This window comes from Neopelma chrysocephalum, unplaced genomic scaffold (assembly GCF_003984885.1).
Source record: "Neopelma chrysocephalum unplaced genomic scaffold, ASM398488v2 Primary Assembly neopelma1_91, whole genome shotgun sequence".
NCBI classification, from domain to species: Eukaryota; Metazoa; Chordata; class Aves; order Passeriformes; family Pipridae; genus Neopelma; species Neopelma chrysocephalum.
In genome coordinates this window covers 395,617-402,415 of record NW_020897753.1, presented here as the reverse complement: position 1 = coordinate 402,415, position 6,799 = coordinate 395,617, and the positions used below count along the sequence as shown (strand labels likewise).

At 40.6% G+C, this 6,799-nt stretch overlaps 1 long non-coding RNA gene across 1 annotated transcript; it reads right to left on the bottom strand.

The window, feature by feature from the left end:
* Nucleotides 1-434: 434 nt before the first annotated feature.
* Nucleotides 435-3,098, bottom strand: LOC113972368. Its single transcript, XR_003535872.1, has 3 exons — nt 2,858-3,098; nt 1,206-1,319; nt 435-954 (listed from the first exon to the last, which is right to left on the bottom strand). It is a non-coding gene; the product is annotated as an uncharacterized LOC113972368 (long non-coding RNA).
* Between the last annotated feature and the right edge of the window lie 3,701 nt (nt 3,099-6,799).

The following is a 6,799-nucleotide window of genomic DNA, read 5'->3' as shown; positions in this document are numbered from 1 at the left end:
ATCACAGCCACTGAGGAAAGTCACTCAGGGTCCAGAGACATGAGCACCAAGCCCTGAGACATGTTATTCATCCTCTCCTCATTGATAGACCCACTTGGGCTAAAGGATATGTTATTCCCTCCCCAGGATATGGATTTCTCCCTTTGATTATCACCTGAAGTTGAGAGTTCAAAGTTTGCTAGAGTCCAAAGGGGCAATAACAATCCCAAGTCTTGTTTGCTGCTTAGCTATAAAGAGCAGGCATGGATGCAGTGTGCTAGTGATCAATAAATGCAACCCATTAGTTGACTCCCCCTCAGACATGTTTTGGATGCCAGTTCCTGCCCACAGTTCCTGTTTTTAGGAGATCAGAGGCTGATTTGCCAGAGCTGAGAAGCCATGGGCTGTCCCTCACAGGGCTGGCTGCAGATCAGCAGTGGGTGCTTGGACAGAAAACAAGGAAAAGGGAACACCCAAATCCAATACAGGAGAATGGAATCAGATTTTTGTCTTTATTTGATACTATAATGTTGCATAAGAGAGGCCATAGAAATTTCTTCTCCTTCACAGAAAATGCATTGTCAACCCCCAAATTTCAATTTGTCATTGCTTGTGAATGGTGAACACTGCTTTTATCTTAACATGGTGTTAGGGAGGACTAAATATGCACAACAACCAATGGACTTGTTAAAACCTAGACCAGAAAACCCTCAAACCCCAAAAATATTTTGCAATCAGCAAACAGCAAGAGATTGTTATATTTCTAACACTGCAGATTTGGGAAAGGAGAGTCTAGAAGGCAGCACTGTATTTTCAGGCAATGCTACCCAATAGGTGCATCTTCACCGAGAAACTCATTTAAGCTGGCTCTGCCCTGCTGGTCCTGCCCCATGTTCTCAGATGGAGGAGATCACTTTTCTCATCTGCTTTATGGTTGCACTTCTCCATGCATTCTCAGATGGTTTCAACACCTGCCTGAATCAAGCAGGGGAGAGAAAAGCAGTGAAAAGCTGCCATCAAATACCTGCGATCACCAGTGGCTTCACAGAAGTCATCTTTCTGTGCTTTTGTCACTTCGATGTTACTGCTTCACGAGGCAGCTAATTCACTGTTAGAGCAGGGATGTTTCCCTGTGCAGGAAATCACACCTTTGGCAGCAGTGTAGACTCACTTTCATGTAGCAACCATGAGATCACATTTTCACATTTATCTGAAAAATAACTAACCTCAAAGTAATGAAGTTGTATCGGTTGGATGGGATTCTCCAGAATAAACTATCACTTCACACAGAATTCATGAGGGAGAAGAAGTATAGGGGGGAGACTTCACAGTTCCTCTGTCTTGCCAGAAAAGAAAAATACCTTTTTTAATAAAATTTTTCAGTGCTAGAAAAATATTCATGTGTTTTAACCATTTTATGAAGAACAAAAACCTTTTCAAAAAATTCAATATAATTTATAAGAATACTTGTAAACAAAAGAATTTTAGTCATCTTTCAAGAGAAAAGTTTTCTCTAAAAAAATTATGACCAGCTGTATGTGAAATTATTGCCTTTCAGGCTGAAACCAGGAAATTTTTTTTATTTAGGATGTTGACTGCTTAATATTGTATAGATTTACTTTGTGACCAGAAGCACAGTGGAAAGGACTGTCTTAATCCACCTGCACACTTCATTTGAATCCAGCAGCTTCATATGTTCATCTATCCAAGCACCTGTTCTCATTTCACTCACTGGAGGTGGGAAATTTATGCATTTGGAGGTAAGGTTTCATTTCACAGAGATGAGATTTATTTTTACATTCCTGAAGGCACAATGGTGTAAATCATAGTCAGAATGGAACCAACGCTCACAGAGCTGCTCTGCATGGAATTCTGATGGAGGAGATTGAAGCCACATTTGATGTTGATCTTGATCTGCACCATTTGTTGATGTAGGGCTTTTTTTAAGTGAATAGCACAGGAGAACCCTAACACTTGGAAGAGGCTCTGCCACACTGAGTCTAAATGACAAATAAGCACAGAAAGGCTCTCTGACTCCCAGCATGGCTTCAAATATAGGGCAGCACAACACCTGCAGTCTTTTCCACAGCCAGCCAAGCTTTAGGAGCACTAAAAGGATTTATAGCCAGCTCAGTTCTACCAGATGTGGTAAATTTACAGTCAACTCAAGTACCAGAGTTGGTATGATTTACCATCAGCTCCCCAGTGTCTGCTGTAACTGAGAACTAAATGATTTAAATCAATAAATGTTTGAAGGAATGAGACAATCGTAATATCTCATGAGCTTTATTAGTATCTGTACAGGGAACTGGCAGAAACTCAGCACAAGCCCAGGCACAACTTGTTAGTGGGGCCTACTACCGCTGTTTGCCCAAACTGCAGTAATTATTAACCATAAGACTAGTAATAAACCAAGCTTATTTATGGCTTCATAGCTTGCTCCTGGCATGGGTCTTAGCAATTTCAAGGCTGAGCTGGCTTGAGAAAGAGGCATTTAGAAATCTAAGAGATTCTTTATAGGTTCTTATTGCTCATAAAGCCCCACACTTGACTCTGATGGTGAGCTGCCAGTAAGTACTGTGGGAACCCTCAGATGGGTAGACCTCCCTCCTCACATAGCACTGGTGTCACCAAAGCTCTGCTCTTGACATCCTCCTGCTGGGCAAATCTGCCTCTGTTTCCCTATCAATCTATGTTTTCAAGGGCAGGTCTGCTCTTCCATCCAGGACATACTCTATTCCCTCCCCACCTGCAGACTTAGGGTAGTGGTGACTCTGACTCAGGCTGCTGTGACAAGGGCTGTGAGAAGCTTTGCCAGGGCTTCTTCTCTCTCCTTGGGAGCTGTGCTTAGGCTCAGTTTATGACCTCTGGTCCTTACCCGAGCTGAATTGCAACAGTGCCTGGCCAGGTAACTCACAGAGCTAGGGTTGTTCACTTGGTCTCAGACCTGCCCTGCTGCTCCTGACTTGTCTGGTGGCCAGTGAAAATTCAGGAACAAGGGAAATACTGCAGGAGCCACAGCTGAAACTGGTTTGTATGAATGTGGGTGAGGATGTTCACAATGGGGACTGGTCTTTGTGAGACTTTTTTATGAAAAAAGGATGGAAACAACCAGGCAATTTCATACAGCTAATCAGGTAAGTCTTGGTTTTATTATACTGCAATGTCACACATGTATGAGGATTCAAAAGTATTGAATTCAAATGCTCAGTGTAATTCACACCGCTTACACTGTGTTAATATATTGATTCCAGTTAAACTAAAAAAAAAAGTAAATTAACCCAGACTGAAAGAAAATGGAAGGAATGCAAGTGTTTTTGCACAACAATAAATCAAACTAGAGCTCTGCTATTCTTCTCAGAGTTACAGTGTGGACAAATGGCACTGTCACCAACTAGTGCTAATAAAAGGGCAACTCCAGCACCCTGAACTAAATTGGAACCATCTGTATGAAATTAAGAGCGCTACCCACATTTCATCTTTTCCAGTATATTAGCACACAAAAACTAATTGGGAATCACCATGATGATAAATATAGCAAACATGAGGAGCTGAATACTTGAAACTTGCAGTTTCAGATGAGCTTTTGCCGCAGGGGACTGGGGCAGCAGTGTAATGTAAGAGATGCAAGGCCCTGAAATTGCCAGTAGCAAAAAAATTGGTCTGAGAGGGAACAGGCTCCCCATAAAGGAAAGACCAGTCTAGAAGTGTATGTTGTTTTTTTCTGAGCATGCTTATGAAACACAAAAAATGAAATATACTAATTTCCCAGTTTATGCTGGATACAACTAATTAAGTATGAATATAAGTACCTAAAATTTAATTCTGGTTCACTTAACAATGATAACATTTCTTTTGAACACTGTAACTGTTTTCTGTTGCCATAAACTAGAAGTGTGCCCAAAGAAATAAAATTCAGTGCTATTGTTTCCCTTGGTAAGGGTGACTTGGTCAAGAGAACAAGCAAATAGTTGGATTAACCATGATAGAATGATTTTCCTCTGAAATAGCAGTGATAAATAATTGGTTGTGATGGTATACTCTTTCCCTTCACTAAATTACTGTCTGTCAGGCAGTGTATTAAATAATTAAAAGCATAAACTGCCAATTATAAATGTCACATGAATGTGTGGAAGTTCTTTTATTTTAGATCAAGCAGTAATACACTCAAGCATCTTTTTAGTGATTATGAAAAAGCCTTATTAAAAGAACTGCAGTACATTTTCCCCCTTCCATATGGTGTTTTCGTTTGCCTCTCTCCCTACTACTAGGTGTTTTACTGTCCCCCAAAGGGGTCAGCCAGGTCCTTTTCCCGCGTGGTTACAGTTAATCAGGTGGTTCAAGCGATGCTTTTCCAATGCTTTTCCAAGCACTTGTCAATACTAAATTTGTTCTGCCGTCATGTTGTCCATTCTCTCTGTTTTGTTAGTTTACAGAGATCACATATCCTGAGCCTGCAAACAATGATCTGTAAATCACTGCAGACTCCTCGGTCCTTTTGGCAAAAGCAGCCGGTCCAACTGCCCAGCAACCCAATTTATAGGGAGCAATTCCTTCCCTTTCACAGCTTCCAAATGAATATAGATCCCAAAGTTGTTCACCCTTCAAAGAACCTTTTCTGTCTTAAATGTGAGGCTTCACGTACATTGACTTTGCAAGTGCTCACAGCACCACTGCTTGTACTTGCTAGGGAATTTCCTTATTTCCTGTCATTTTCCTCATTATCTTTGTCCATGCTCCAATATCTAATGATTGTATATTACCTTACTCCTTGACGCAGAAGAAGTGGGCAGTCAAAGGACAGAACAAAAATACTGCAGGCAAATCCATATCACAAAACATTCCCACTTGTGTTTCTTTGTAGTGTGTGGTTGTGATTACAAACACATAGGTAAGATGAAAATATTCCTGTACTGATAAACTAAGGAAACTTTGCTTATTCCACAGCCTTCATAAAGGAAATAACAACCACGAGAAGTGTGAAGCATCCCTTTCTGTGGCCCAAATCACAGCCACGAGGATGCTGAGGACCTTCCAGCATGCACAGCTCTTTGTTATTGTTCTTTTTACCTCAGAGAATTTCATTGAATTTAGAAAAGGAAGATGAAGGGGAAAAAAACCCACCTGATTTTTATTACAGTTTCATAACAAACAGCAACAATAATAATGAAATGCTGGGTTTCCTTGACCTTAAGCAGAGGGCAGGAAGGGGGAAGAGAAATGGCTACAAAGATATTTTAAAGAACCGTGTGCCCTTTGTTTTGTTTCTCCAGTGCTGTTTGACAACCTCTGATGAAACACATACCTGTCCAAGCTGAAAGCATATTCCCAGCCTGTTATATCGGTGATGAATCATTGCTTACTAAGATGCTACAGGCACTCTTGCTAAGAAACTTGAAATAATTTTTACAATATTTCAAGCATTCAGGGATCTTTAAATAAATGACTGTTTTAGTAAATGTGAGAGCACTATACCTCTGTTTGAGGATTGAGGAAACAGAAGTAATCCAAATGAACCTTGGGGAAGGGAGGAGGAAGCCAGCCTGAGGAATGAAAGTCACTTCTGTTAAAGTGGCAGGCAGACTGTGAAATCCCACCTGAGGAGCAGGAAAGACAGTTTTTCTGCTTTATGACATTCAAATTCTGCAGGAGTAAATCAGTTGAGCTTAAAGTGACTCTGAGCAAGCACAAGTGTGGCATCCTGTGCTGGGTGAATTACAGAAGCCATGAATTCTTCCTTGCTTTGCGATAGGTTGCGGGATTTTTTGTATTTTTTTTTCTTTAGAGTCTCTGCTCTACGGACACTTGAAGGACTTTATTTAAAAATCATTTTTAAAAATCAAGATTTTTGATTCTGCCAGACCAATTCCCTTAGCTGTGTGGACTCAATAACAAATAAGTAGTTTTGAACATTGTTAATAAATTATAAGTGTACATGGATTGTACTGTTGATCAAGGCATAAAACAGCACAGCCAGCCTTTCTGAAAAAGAATTTTAATGTATTGTTCAAGCTTGGATTTCAAAGTTACACTTTATCTTAACAACTACCTGTTGTAGGGTACCTGTCGTGAAGTCTTGGTCCGAAGGGGGAAGAAAGACACACAAGACACACTAGGACGGTGAGACAAAGAGATGTCTGCCTGCTCAGCGCAGCAGGCAGCCTTTATTGAGCTTGCTAACTTCTACTTTCCCACACACACAACATAAACATATTCCCACAAAAACACCCAGGAATTTAACACCTGCACATTATCAAACAACTTTGGCCTTGTACTGCCTAACACCCAAGGCTGTATCTATGGGAACATGCAATTAGCCTTACTTTTCTCAAGGGAAAGGCCTGACACCCTGCAAAACTTCAAGCTCCTCTACTTCCAGGGGGCTCGGGGGTTCTATGGGCCTGCCATCTCCCCCCACAACTACCTCTAAGATAAAAACCAAAGAAAGATAAATAGGACCCTAAAATTTGACCAGAACCTCTGCCTGACATGTTCTGAATTTCTGGCATGCATGCACTGTATAAGGCATCAACTAACACACCATTTCCCACACCATGCCCTGCTGTAAACAACTGCAGAACACACCGTTTTCTTCCACCAGTGAATAACACCTCAATCAACAGCTTTTTTGTCTTTGTCTTTTATATTAAATTCCCTTTAACCCATGTTTTCCTTTATAGGCTTCCTAAATACTCCAGAATCTGAAGTAATGTTAGGTTTTTTTCCCTAAAATATAACTGAAACAATAATTCTACCTAATATTCCTGCCTCTTTACAAAGTGATGGCCTGTCCAAACAAAATTTGTGGTTAGGAGAGAAC